This window comes from Tupaia chinensis, unplaced genomic scaffold (genome assembly GCF_000334495.1).
Source record: "Tupaia chinensis unplaced genomic scaffold, TupChi_1.0 Scaffold000392_1, whole genome shotgun sequence".
NCBI lineage: Eukaryota > Metazoa > Chordata > Mammalia > Scandentia > Tupaiidae > Tupaia > Tupaia belangeri.
The window spans coordinates 2,219,951-2,234,372 of record NW_006159894.1 but is presented as its reverse complement, the minus strand read 5'-3'; the positions used below and the strand labels follow the sequence as shown (position 1 = coordinate 2,234,372).

Sequence of the window (14,422 nt, the reverse complement as noted above, 5' to 3'; positions counted from 1 at the left end):
TCACTTCTTATTTATTTATTTATTTATTTATTTATTTATTTATTTATTTATGGTTCTCGCTACTGTGAGATCACGTAGCTGTTGTCCTTTATTTTACTTCGTAATTTTAAAGTGTATCTTTGACATTTAGGTCTACGGGCACATGCATGAGATAGAGCTCTAATTGTATTTATACTGCTCCCTGCAACCCTGCGAGGTTTTTCTGAGACAGTGTCTGCCAGCACAGGGATGGGCTACCCTCATCTTGGCTAAGTGATCTCCGGGATACATGTCCTCTGGGCAGAAGGGGACAGAGCAATGCAGTTCCTATTGCTTCCTGTTGCGGTACACGTGGGTGTAAACATGGGGTTAGCACGAAAAGTCCAACCTGCCACTTACATCGTGTAGTCTGTCTGCTTAACTGGCCCAGACCCACTCCACTGTACTCAGTGTAAGTGTTATGGACTGAAATGTGTCCTTCAAAATTCATATGTTGAAACTCTAACCCCCAGTACCCCCAGAATATGACTGGAGATGGAGGCCTTTAAAATGGTAATTAAATTAAAATAAAGCCATTAATATGTGCCTTAATCCAATCTGACTGGTGTCCTCAGGAGAAGCAGAAATTTCAATACACAATGAGACACCAGAAATGTGTGCACACAGAGAGAAATACCATGTGAGGACAGAAGACCACCCCCTGCACCAAGGAGAGAGGCCTCAGGAGAGACCAGTCCTGCCAACACCTTGATCCTGGACCGCCAGTCTCCAGAACTGAGAAACGATGCACTCTGCTGTTGAAGTCAGCCAGCCCAGTGTACTGCCACGGTGGTTTGTTACAGCAGTCCTAACAGACTGGTAGAGGAGGATAATCCCCAACAAAGATGAGTGGATTCCGTGAGAGCTAAGCTGCTCAACAGGGATGTTTTACTTAGCATTGAGAACAATATGTGAGCAATTAATACTTAATCTCACTTGAATAAAGGAAAGCAGTCAAAGAAACTGTGAGACAGTCCGGAGGAGGCAATTAATTTATTTGTCAGTAAGTCAGTTGTTTAATACTAAGTAGTTTCCTATTGCCCCTTTAACAAATTACCAGGAACCTAGTGGCTTGAAACAACACAAATGCATTGTTATAGTTTTGCGCTAGGTCACAAATCCTAACTAAAGGTATTGTTCCTCCTAGTGATTCCCGAACAGAATCCATTTTCTTTTGGATTCTAGTGTCTAGAGGTTGATTAGATTCCTTGGCTTGTGGCCTCCTCTGTCTTCAAGGGTATGGCTCCCACCTCTTCATGGTCTCACCTCTTCTGACTTTTCTGCTCCCTCTTCAATTCGTTAGAGATCCCTGTGATTACAGTGTGCCCACCTGGTTCAACCCAAATCATCTCCACATCTCAGTGTCCCTGTTGCCATGGCAGGTGACATCTTCACAGATTCCAGGGGCTGGATGTAGACTTCTTTGGATTGCCATTATCCTGTCTACCACAGTTGCAAAACAGTTCAGTGAACTAATTTTAAAAGAAAACCATACCATTAGGTTCAAAAGCAGACAGCTGGAAAAGAATGGAAGCACTGAGAGACTTCTTGCTTTTTACCTCAACAGAAGAACTTCTAAATTAACTTTTAAAAAGTTGCCTATTAGTACCAGAAGTTTTTCACAATAGTTTATTAGTCCTTGTTAAACTTAAAAGGTGTTGTTTTGGTTAATTTTCTGTTTGGCTTGAGCCCTCTGTTGAGCTTTTTTCCATATTCAGTTGGATTCCATCTGCCTATGTGCAAAAGGGGCTGTTTCCACTTAGGAGAACCTCCCCCGAGTGTGCAGCCTGGAGGCAGAAGTGTCCCAGACTCCTGAAAACACCTTCCCAGCCCATCTCTCCAGCACCTTACGCAATACCAAGGGGCAGGCTCCAAGTCAGAAGGGCAAAGCTGTTGGGGACACAGAGGAACAAATGTTCCTGTGGCCCAGCACAATTCAGTACTTGCACTGCGCAGTTGTTAACCCCCTCAGGCAGCCGTAGGCAGCGTCCTGGACACCAAAGATCTCCATTGTCATGTGGGGGAAGTGGGTGTCATAAACTGACAGCATGAAATTACAGCCTGCCTTGGGCATTGCAGATGCCTGTGATGAACACGTGTGTGCATTTGTCAGAAACCAAACTGGGAGTTTCGGATGCAGAACAGAGCTCTGATGGGGGAGGGAGGGCTGTTGCATTCCCAGGGGCACATGTTAGAGCAACTAACTCCCCAGGCTATCAAAAGAGGAAGTTTGTGGGCAGCTACTGCTTGTACCTCTGGAATGGCGAATTGCCGTGATCATCTGTGAGTGTATCTGTAAAGATATGAGCTCCGAAGGTGCACGCATATGATATGTGTGTGCATCCGTGTATGACTGTCCACCTGTCTCTATCTGTGCATTTGCCAGTGTGTGTCTATGGCTAGATCTCACTTCTTACAAAGATTCCAAAAATGCAGGGATGGGAATCTGTCAGCTCTCTGTTCAGCGTCTCCCAGGTCTCTTGGATGACTTTGAGGATGTAAATTTCTGCCCAATGTCAGCCTTCCCAGCAAACCACCTCGCAATGCCTGGAAAGGCAGGGAATACCAGACTGCTTGAATTTCTCTCTCCCTCTCCTCTTACCCCTGTACAAAGGAGATGCCCCGGGCTTGTAGAGAAGGTTCTCACTTCACTCCACACTACCCAATCCCCAAGAAGCCGTTGTATCTGCCTCCATTCCAGGACCCAAGGAGGGACACACAGTAGAGACAGGCACTTGGCCTAGGCATGGAACAGCTATTGCAAAGCAGCAGCCAAGGTATGACTCTTTACATTCTATAAACTCTTCATTATTATTATTATTAAACTTTGTTTTTAGAGGAGTCTTAGGTTCACAGCAAAATTGAGTAGAAGGTACAAAAAATATCCATATACCCCCTGATCCAACATGCATAACCTCCCCACCCACTGTCAGCATCCCCCACTAGAATGATGCATTTGTTACAATGGATGGACCTACACAGATACCACATTGTCACCCAGACTCCATAATTTACATTAGGGCTTACTGTTGATGTTGTGTGTTCTACGGGTTGGGACAAATGTATAATGACACATATACAACACTATATATATGTTGGGTTGTTTGAAAAGTTGTGATGCACTTTTGCATAGAAAAAATATATCATGACTTTTCCAACAACCCAGCAGCATCATACAGAACTGTGTCACTGCCCTAAACATCTGCTGTGCTCTGCCTAGTCACCCAGCCTCCCCACAGTCTCTGGAAACCACTATTGTTTCACTGTCTCTGTAGTTTGGCCTTTTCCAGAATGTCATACAGTGTGTAGCCTTCTAGATTGGCTTCCTTCACTTAATAACATGCATTTAAAGTTCCTTTGTGTCTTCTTGTGGCTTGATAGCTCAAGCCTGGATAATATTCCAATATCTGGATGTACCACAGTTTATTTCTCCATTCACCTACTCAAGTACGGTTTGGTTATTTCCAAGTTTTTGCAGTTATGAATAAAGCTTTCATGAACATCAATGTGCAGGATTGTGTGTGGACATAAGTTTTCAGCTCCTCTGGGTAAATACCGAAGAGCATAATTGCTGGATTGTACAGTGAGAGGATGTTTACTTTTGTAAGAAACTGCCCGACTGTGCAGATTCTTCTCAAATCTAGCATTTCTGCCTAACTATTTTTCACAAAGCCACTTATTACCATGCAGTAATATGCAGTAGGCACTTGAAATCCTCATGGGAGGGCACTCTGGATTCTTCCAGAATTCCCCGACTTAAGAATGTGGAAAATTTACACAGGTTTCTGGCATCTTCCTGAATCACATTTCCATTGGGAGTTGTGTGTATCCCATGCATCTCACACACCACAATCTGCCTCTTCAATTTTCACAAAGTGTCCAAGGTTTTTACTTGGTAGCCTTTTTCATACACATGAAAAGTACTTGACTTATCATTTCAGAAGACACACTTTATAGGGGACAAGGAGGAGTAATCAGCACCCTACCGGGAATGAGGGTGCTGGGTGCTCACTAGGCCCACTCAAGAAGCCAAATGATCCGTTCCCAAGACAAGCTTCATGCATAGTTAGCTCATATCAGTGTTGTGACAGAATGTGGGCCTTCCAGATCATATATAGAAATTCAGAACTTGAAATAATAGGTCTGCAAATTCTATACAGTACCTTTTTTTTAAAACAGACCCTGCAAAATAGATTCATGTTATTAACCTGTGCCTACTTTGAGAAATATGTCCTTAGCCTGTCCCCCAAATTGCACAGCAGGATAATAACAGTATAACAAAAAGCATGCCAAAAACAACATAAAAATCACTGATCCATTCATTTTTAAAAATGTATTAAATTCCAGGTCTGTGAGCTTTTCCATTCAGAGACAAGAAAACAGAAATAGGAAGCTTCTGCTTTTTCTGGTGCCTCCTGGTGATATGGTGACAGGACTCCCAAATAGGCCACTGAAAAAGCTGGAAATTATATTTAATAAAAATATTTGGGGGGGGGACCAGCATTTGGCATAATGGTTATGTTGCTGGACTCCCATGTCAACTGCGGTTCAAGTCCCGGACCTGTTGGCTTAAACTCATGCCGGGCGCATGTGTGTACGTGCTGAAGATCCTGAGAGGAGAATGGAGGAGAAGGGATTGTGGCGTGGCCATCCCCTCTGGGGGGTGATTTCTCACTTTCTGTCTCTCTGTCTTTCTAGTGAGTGCATGTGCCCTATAGCAAAAACCTCTCCAAATATATATACATATATACATATATATATATACATATATATATATATATGTATATATGTATATATTTAAAGCACAATCAAATTGGCATCAGAGCAAGTGATGCCAGAGGTCACTTTGAGAAAGCATGGCCAAGAGAGGAGAGCGAGTGCTGGAGGCACATGACCGTGAGCCACATCTTGGTGGCCTTGCCCAGGCTAACGGAGAGGGAGGGTAAGGGAGCACTGGGAGAGCCTTCACATAAAGCCAAAAGCACTGAAGGGAAACATTCTGCGGAACTGATCCAGAAGAAAAGAATCTGCCCCTCAGAGGGACACACCTTGAGGTGGGTCTCAGCTTTCTCCACCTTGCTTTAGGACAGACCAGAAAAGAAAAGTGTGCCCTGAGAATTCCGAGTAGCAAGCCAAAACTCCGCGCACAACTGGGGCAGTTCTAAAGCCAACATTTATATAAAGTGACCCAGCTTGGGTGTTCCCCCAGGCATCTGAAAGAAACAAATGCAACATTTTATTTGAACCTGGGCCTCAAAGAATAATCACAGGTAAAGTTCTAAGAAATAAAATCTCAGAATCAAAATTTACCAAACTCACGAAGCAATGAGCCACTATGAGTGAAAATGAAGAGAAATCATGAACTGCAGAATCAGACCTGCATAGATCAGAGAGACTGGAAAAATCAATGCTGAATACGAAGTTTGTCTAAAAGTATTTTAAGAAATAAATGAAGTGATAGAATAAAAATGAAGACATAGGAGACATCTAAATACATCCAGTAGGACTGGCCCTGTGGCCTACTGGTTATGGGAGCCAGATTCTACATGGCTGGCTATAGTTTGAGTCCTGGCCCTGACAGTTGGGAAAACACTGGGAATGTGTATGTGCATGCCCTGAACCCCAATAGGATGGAGAAATAGAAAAGCAGGAATTGCCCCATTGGGGGCTGCTTTCTTCCCCCCTTCTTGCTCCTCTTCCCATCTCTCTCTGGTGAGCACAGATGCCCTCTGGCACTTAAAAGTATATCAGACAGATTGACTAAGGAGCCAGAAATACTACTAGAAATGAAAAATAGGTGTGAATACAACAGAGAGAGGCAGAGTTTATAATATAAAAGCAGTTAAAGGAGATTTAGGATAAAATAAGATATTTAACATGTTACAAGATCAGAGTTTCATGAATAGATCAAAGAAATGATGTAAAAGGTATTTTCTGTTTAAATAATAACCACGAATTCAGTAGACTTGATAAAAGATATCAGTCCTCAAATTTAAAAAGCCCAGAGAACACCAATTTAGACACAAAAATAAATCCTCACTTAGGTGCCTTGTTAGTGAAATTACAGAATAGAGGTCAGCAAATTATGACATAAGCCAATTCCTGACTGCCACCTGAATAACATTGTGTGGAAACAGTCACAACCTTTGTTTACACATTGCTTATGGCTGTTTTCATGTACAACGTAGTTCAGTATTCTAACAGAGATTATATGGCCTGCAAAGTTGAAAATATTCATTATCTAGTCTTTTACTGAAAATGTTTACCTACCCCTGTTGTTAAACATCAAAGCAAAGATATTGAGAGATTATTAAAACTTGGGACCAGCAGATGACATAATAGTTACATCGCTGGACTTCCACGTAGTTGGTCATGGTTTGAATCCGGACCCTGTAGCTTAAAACTCATGCCAGGTACATGGGCGTGCATGCCCAAAATCCCAAGAGGAGAATGGAGGAGAAGGGACTGCAGCATGGCTATCCTCCCGGGGAGTGATTTCTCACTTTCTGTCTCTTTGTTTCTCTGTTTCTCTGTTTCTCTGGTGAGCGCATGCACCCTATAGCAAAAATCTCCTTTAAAAAAAGATAGTATTCAAATTTACAGCAAATTAACAGCACAGGGAGAATTTTATCTCACATCTCTTGCCCAGTGGTTCTCAAAGTTGGTCCCAGAATAAGGATCAGCAGCATCAGCATCACCTGGGAGCAGGTTAAAAATACCAGCAAAACATGTAAGGGACCCAAGGTGGAAGAAATCTTGATTATAGTGTGTATGGTGGTGCCTTCGACAGAATATACAATGTATTCATGATGGGAAAATTCATTTGGTGTGCTGTAATAGTACACAGTAATTGAATGTAAAAAAAGAAAATGAAAACAAGGAAAAATGCCTTCCACGTCTTCTGAAAGATTCTAACGCAAGCTGAAGTTTGAGAGCCACCACTTTGAACTAACCTACTGGGCCAGAGGATCTTTGTGGCTGTTTCCTCTGGGGGGTGATTTCTTGCTTTCTCTCTCTCTCTCTGTCTGGTGAGCACATGCACCCTATAACAAACATATCTAAAATAAAATATATGTGTGTGTGTGTATATATATATATATATATGTATATATGTATATATTTAAAGCACAATCAAATTGGCATCAGAGCAAGTGATGCCAGAGGTCACTTTGAGAAAGCATGGCCAAGAGAGGAGAGCGAGTGCTGGAGGCACATGACCGTGAGCCACATCTTGGTGGCCTTGCCCAGGCTAACGGAGAGGGAGGGTAAGGGAGCACTGGGAGAGCCTTCACATAAAGCCAAAAGCACTGAAGGGAAACATTCTGCGGAACTGATCCAGAAGAAAAGAATCTGCCCCTCAGAGGGACACACCTTGAGGTGGGTCTCAGCTTTCTCCACCTTGCTTTAGGACAGACCAGAAAAGAAAAGTGTGCCCTGAGAATTCCGAGTAGCAAGCCAAAACTCCGCGCACAACTGGGGCAGTTCTAAAGCCAACATTTATATAAAGTGACCCAGCTTGGGTGTTCCCCCAGGCATCTGAAAGAAACAAATGCAACATTTTATTTGAACCTGGGCCTCAAAGAATAATCACAGGTAAAGTTCTAAGAAATAAAATCTCAGAATCAAAATTTACCAAACTCACGAAGCAATGAGCCACTATGAGTGAAAATGAAGAGAAATCATGAACTGCAGAATCAGACCTGCATAGATCAGAGAGACTGGAAAAATCAATGCTGAATACGAAGTTTGTCTAAAAGTATTTTAAGAAATAAATGAAGTGATAGAATAAAAATGAAGACATAGGAGACATCTAAATACATCCAGTAGGACTGGCCCTGTGGCCTACTGGTTATGGGAGCCAGATTCTACATGGCTGGCTATAGTTTGAGTCCTGGCCTTGACAGTTGGGAAAACACTGGGAATGTGTATGTGCATGCCCTGAACCCCAATAGGATGGAGAAATAGAAAAGCAGGAATTGCCCCATTGGGGGCTGCTTTCTTCCCCCCTTCTTGCTCCTCTTCCCATCTCTCTCTGGTGAGCACAGATGCCCTCTGGCACTTAAAAGTATATCAGACAGATTGACTAAGGAGCCAGAAATACTACTAGAAATGAAAAATAGGTGTGAATACAACAGAGAGAGGCAGAGTTTATAATATAAAAGCAGTTAAAGGAGATTTAGGATAAAATAAGATATTTAACATGTTACAAGATCAGAGTTTCATGAATAGATCAAAGAAATGATGTAAAAGGTATTTTCTGTTTAAATAATAACCACGAATTCAGTAGACTTGATAAAAGATATCAGTCCTCAAATTTAAAAAGCCCAGAGAACACCAATTTAGACACAAAAAGAAATCCTAACTTAGGTGCCTTGTTAGTGAAATTACAGAATAGAGGTCAGCAAATTATGACATAAGCCAATTCCTGACTGCCACCTGAATAACATTGTGTGGAAACAGTCACAACCTTTGTTTACACATTGCTTATGGCTGTTTTCATGTACAACGTAGTTCAGTATTCTAACAGAGATTATATGGCCTGCAAAGTTGAAAATATTCATTATCTAGTCTTTTACTGAAAATGTTTACCTACCCCTGTTGTTAAACATCAAAGCAAAGATATTGAGAGATTATTAAAACTTGGGACCAGCAGATGACATAATAGTTACATCGCTGGACTTCCACGTAGTTGGTCATGGTTTGAATCCGGACCCTGTAGCTTAAAACTCATGCCAGGTACATGGGCGTGCATGCCCAAAATCCCAAGAGGAGAATGGAGGAGAAGGGACTGCAGCATGGCTATCCTCCCGGGGAGTGATTTCTCACTTTCTGTCTCTTTGTTTCTCTGTTTCTCTGTTTCTCTGGTGAGCGCATGCACCCTATAGCAAAAATCTCCTTTAAAAAAAGATAGTATTCAAATTTACAGCAAATTAACAGCACAGGGAGAATTTTATCTCACATCTCTTGCCCAGTGGTTCTCAAAGTTGGTCCCAGAATAAGGATCAGCAGCATCAGCATCACCTGGGAGCAGGTTAAAAATACCAGCAAAACATGTAAGGGACCCAAGGTGGAAGAAATCTTGATTATAGTGTGTATGGTGGTGCCTTCGACAGAATATACAATGTATTCATGATGGGAAAATTCATTTGGTGTGCTGTAATAGTACACAGTAATTGAATGTAAAAAAAGAAAATGAAAACAAGGAAAAATGCCTTCCACGTCTTCTGAAAGATTCTAACGCAAGCTGAAGTTTGAGAGCCACCACTTTGAACTAACCTACTGGGCCAGAGGATCTCAGCCTTCTAATGGTTCTATGGCTTTCCATTAGAATTATCTGTATAGCTTTCAAAATATATTCTCACCTGGCCTCACCCCTTAAGAATCCCACCTAATACAATAGGGCCTGGATATTGGCATTTTTAAAGCTCCCCATCTGAGCCCAATCGTCATTCAAATGAGAACTACTGCTTTCCTTGTTTTCTCACTGGCAAAACAGATGTGGAGAAAATCTAATAAATTCCCAAACTCTCATCTGTGTAGTGTACAATATTCTTAATTATGCAGACTAAATAAAACAAGGAGCATTTGGGGCTGCAGAGGACTGTTCTGCCATTTATTTGAACCTCCCAAATAAGTCAAAGTTAAGTCTTACCCTCTCTTTTCTCTACCTTCCTTATATTCCTCCTAGAAGAAGAGTGATTAGGAAGCGATGTAACCAAATATTAAGACATTTGAACAGATAGAGAAGCAAGTATTGTAAAAACCAACATCATTATAAACAGGTCTGCGGTAATAAAGGATGGAGGAACTGAGAAGGAGCCAAGATTTGATGGGTTAAGGAACCACAACCCAAAGAGCCTTCGACAATACAGGTCCATGGGATGGGGAAAGTGGAGAATGAGTGTTCATGCTAGAGTTCTCACAGACATGAGGGGCTAGAAGAGGAAGGAAGGCATCTTCCTCTTTATTCACCCCGATAACATTGACCTCTGCTAAAGGACACACCTCTTGGGCATGATGTCTACTAAAGGCCTATTCTGTCCTGGCCCACCCTCATTTACAGTGTCATAGCAAGGGTAGCACCCCTGGCAGGAAGGTCACTACCCGAGAACCAGGTACCACCAAGTCACCATTATCTTCTTGGCTCACAGATGAAGGGAGCTATTGAACCAAGCATTTCCTTGACAAAGTAAAATTCAGGGAGATAGAGAAAGGGTCCAGGATAAGGCTGAAAGCATCACTTCTTTTATTTATTTATTTTTTTGTTTATTTATTTATTCATTTAAAAATCTTTTTATACATTCAAGCACATTATTTAGCTTACAAAGTGAACATTTCTCCCCAGTCCAGTTGATCAAAATATCTTCAACAGATAACACCATACCTCCCATCCTGTCAATGCTCTGCCTCCGTACCCCTCCTCCAAATGTCCCTCCCTAGGCCCCACTCCTACACACACACCACATCTGGCATTCACACCCATCTCTTGTGTTTGTACATCCTTTAGTCAGTCAGTTTCAGTCATAGGGTGCAGACGCTTGGTATATATTAAGTGGGGACATACAATGTCTAAAAGCATTGCTTCTTAAACTGCAGATGTGCGCATGAGGATCTCATTAATGTGCTGATTTGGGTTCAGTAGATCTGGGTGGAGCCCGAGATTCTGCATTTCAAACAAGTTCCCAGGTGAAGCTGAAGTTGCTGGCCCTAGAACTATGCTTCTAGTAGCAAGAGTGCTCTCTTAGGGCTAGAACTCTTCAGAAAGTCCTCTCCACAGACTCCCTGCAGCTGCTGGAAGTAAGACTATGGAACAGGAGACAACAAGATGCCTCAAGATTGGTTCTCTGTAGTACCCTCAGGTGTATAGATCTATGGCCATTTCCAAGATTGGCAAAATTTCACTGGCATCAAAAGGAGTGCTGAGAATTCATCAAGTTTTTCATCTATAATTTCAAAGTATCATAATGTTGAACCACCATGAAAACAAGTGGTTTTTATAATAGGGAAGCCCACAAAATGGCCACAGTAATTTGCATCTTCATGGTTTATAGGCAAAATGTCTTCAACTCAAGTTGAGGGAGAAGTAAAATAAACAGCTGAGGTTCTTTTACCACTCACCAAGATACTTAGGCACTTAAAAGACTGCTGCTAGAAACCACATTCTCATCTACTCTGAGTTTTCACCCATTCCCTTGGAGCTATATCTGGTGGACATTTGTTATAATGCCACCGTGAGTATTTGTTTAAAGTTTACCACAGATTTATGGGGACCAGATTTGGGTGAGCCAATTGAAAAAAATTATTGTCATGAGCAAAGCTTGGGCAGCAGGGGTGAGAAGGCTGGAGATAAACAAAACCAGAAAATGGGCAGAGCCTGGGGCTGGGAAGCCATGCAACTCCACTAAGGGATTCCATAACAGAAGACAAGAATCTGAGTTCAGAAAGTTGATCTGAAACAGCCTTTGGTCTAAGGCAGAGTTCAGGGCAGCTGAAGGAGTGGGGGGGGGGAAGGTCATGAACAGCCGCAACTCACTGGGCAAGGGTTAGAGAAATGGCCATATAGGAAGCAGGGTGATGTCAAAATGTTGAAATTGGGCAAGGGTTCGCCTAGCCAAAGGCCAGGTCAGGCAGTAGCTGGGACTGGTCTCAAAGATCAGTGATGCCAAACAAAACCAGCGTCTAGGTGACCTGTGACCCATCCATGAGGGATGGTCTCAGACAACTCAGATTATAGAAATGTGCACACACAAGATATGTACAGGGAGGCCTTGGGACATGAACCCAGGGTCTTACTATGTGGGTCCAATTGCGTTACCACTGTGCCATCACCTGAGCCTTGGTTATAAGGTTTTGAAAGGGTAGACATTGTCTTAAATGTCTTTGTACACACAATGTCTAACACATGGTGGAGAAGCAGTAAGTGTTGGATTAGTGAAGAAGATATCACTGTGTGTTTCTTCTTGACTTTATCAATCCAGGCATTATTTAAATTTTAATTTAGCATAGGTAAAACAGTGGATGGTTTTTCTTTTTAATTTGTTAGAGGGCACATGCACTTACTGGACAGAGACAGAGAGAGAGGAGAATGGGAAAGCAAGAAAGCATGCCAAATGGGGCATGGTCATGCCACAAAATCCCTTCTCGGGAACCAGCAGTTAGCGTAATGCCTATGTCGCTGGATTCCCACGTAGTCGACCACGGTTTGCGTCCCGGACCCGGTGGCTTAGAACTCACGCCAGGCGCATGTGCGTGCATGCCAAGATCCCAAGAGGAGAATGGAGGAGAAGGGATTGCAGCGTGACCATCTCCCCTGGGGGCTGATTTCTCGCTTTCTGTCTCTATGTCTCTCTCTGTCTGGTGAGCTCATGTACCCTATAGCGAAAACCTCTAAAAAAATAATAAAAATAAATCCCTTCTCCTCTATTTCTTCTTTCAATATTTTGGACACATACACACACATACACACACAAACACAGACACACATACACACACACACACACACACACACACGCCCAGCATGTTTTTCAAGTTGCTAAGTCTAGGACCTGTATCATGCAGTTGGCCATGTGGGATCCAATTGCTGTAACCACCAAAGCACCAGCTCACCCCAGTGGATGACTTTTAAAATTATTATTTTGATAATAGCCATCCCAAAAATTGTGTGAGGTGATATCTCATTGTGGTTTAATTTACATTTCCCTAAAGATTAGGGATGTTGAGCATTTTTTTCAAAAATCTATTAGCTATTTGTATGTTTTCTTCTGAGAAATGTCTGTTTAGGGCCTTTGACTATTTTTAATCAGACTATGTGTTTCTTAATGTTGAGGTGTTTGAATTTTCTCTATATTTTAGATGTTAACCCTTTATCAGATGTGTAGTTTGTATATATTTCCTCCCACTCTATAGGTTGTCTCATCATTCTGTTAATTGTTTCCTTGAATGGATTTTTTTTTTTTCATGACAAACAGCATGTTTAATGAACAGGCAACAGAGATATTTGGTCAAAGAAAGGAAGAACTTTGTCCTTTAAGAATTAGAACTGAGGGGCTCCATAATCATCTGGCATCCGCTCAGTGTTGTATCTATGGTTAGAAATGTATATGATAGGAACTCCTGGGATCTTCCAGATTCTTCGTTTAAGGTCTTGAGCAACTGTGGCCACGATGTAACACTTGTGCTGAGTTACTCTCTGTACTAAGTCATCCTCATAGGTTCTTTTATGTGTGCATGGTTATCGTTCAAATCTTGGATCCTTAGTGATTCTTAGTGCTACTTGATACTTTTGCCCCAATTTTTCAATTTCAGCAATTACACAGTCAGTTATACAAGGGATACACTTGGCATACAGACAGTCCATCATTGACTACACTAAGTCAAATTTGGCTTTAATGGAAAAGTTGATAAAGTTGGTGTCAACCAGGATGTGGTAGAGTGGACCCAGCTGTGTATTATGTTGAAAGAATAAGCAGGAAGGGTGTTAAGGGACATCTCTTTCCTTCAGTGTGCTAGGATCTTTCTTTTCTTTCTTTTTAGGTTTTAATCTATCCTTTTCTTTAAGCCTCTGATCTCTGAGACTAAGCATTCACTTCATGGTCGAATACTTTCTTGTTTTCTTTTTTTTCCCCCATGCTCATGCCACACTCTGGTTTCTTCCAGAGTCCTCCTTGAGTGAATCTTTTTATGACAAATATTTATTCTCATTAAATTTGTCTGGCATCACAAAAAAACCCTTGCATGACCAAGGCGATACTGTGCAAAAAGAATAAAGTTAGTAGCACCTCACTACCTGACTTTAAAATATATCATAAAGCTATAATATCAAAACAACATGGTATTGGTATTATGTAATTTGTACTACAAAAATAGACCAATAGAACAGGACAGAGAATCTAGAAATAAACCTAACAACATATAGTCAACTGATTTTTGACAAAGGTCACAAGACAAACCAGTAGAGAAAGAACAGTCTTTTCAATAAATGGTGCTGGGAAAAATGGATATTTCACTGGCAGAAGAATGAGACTAGACACTCATCTCTCACTATTTACAAAAATTAACACAAAATGTATTCTAGACTTAAAAATAAAGCTTAAAACTATAAAAACTACTTGAGGGAAATACCTTAAGATACTGGGAGAGGCAAAAATTTCTTAAATAGAACCTCTTAAATATGGTAACAATTGGGATTACATCAAGCTAAAAGCTTCTGCATGGCAAAGGAAACAATAAACACAGTAAATATACAACTCACAGAATGGAGGGAACTATTTGCATACTATGATAAGGGATTGATTACCAGAATATATAAGGAACTCACCTACAAAAAGATCAATAATCCAGTCAAAACACAGAAAACTGATCTGGAGAGACAACTCCCAAGAAGACTAATGAATGACTAAAAGAA

The 14,422-nt window shown here is 41.4% G+C and overlaps 1 pseudogene; it reads right to left on the bottom strand.

The window, feature by feature from the left end:
• Positions 1-13,051: 13,051 nt before the first annotated feature.
• Positions 13,052-13,636, bottom strand: LOC106735445 (rRNA-processing protein FCF1 homolog pseudogene; annotated as a pseudogene).
• Positions 13,637-14,422: the final 786 nt, after the last annotated feature.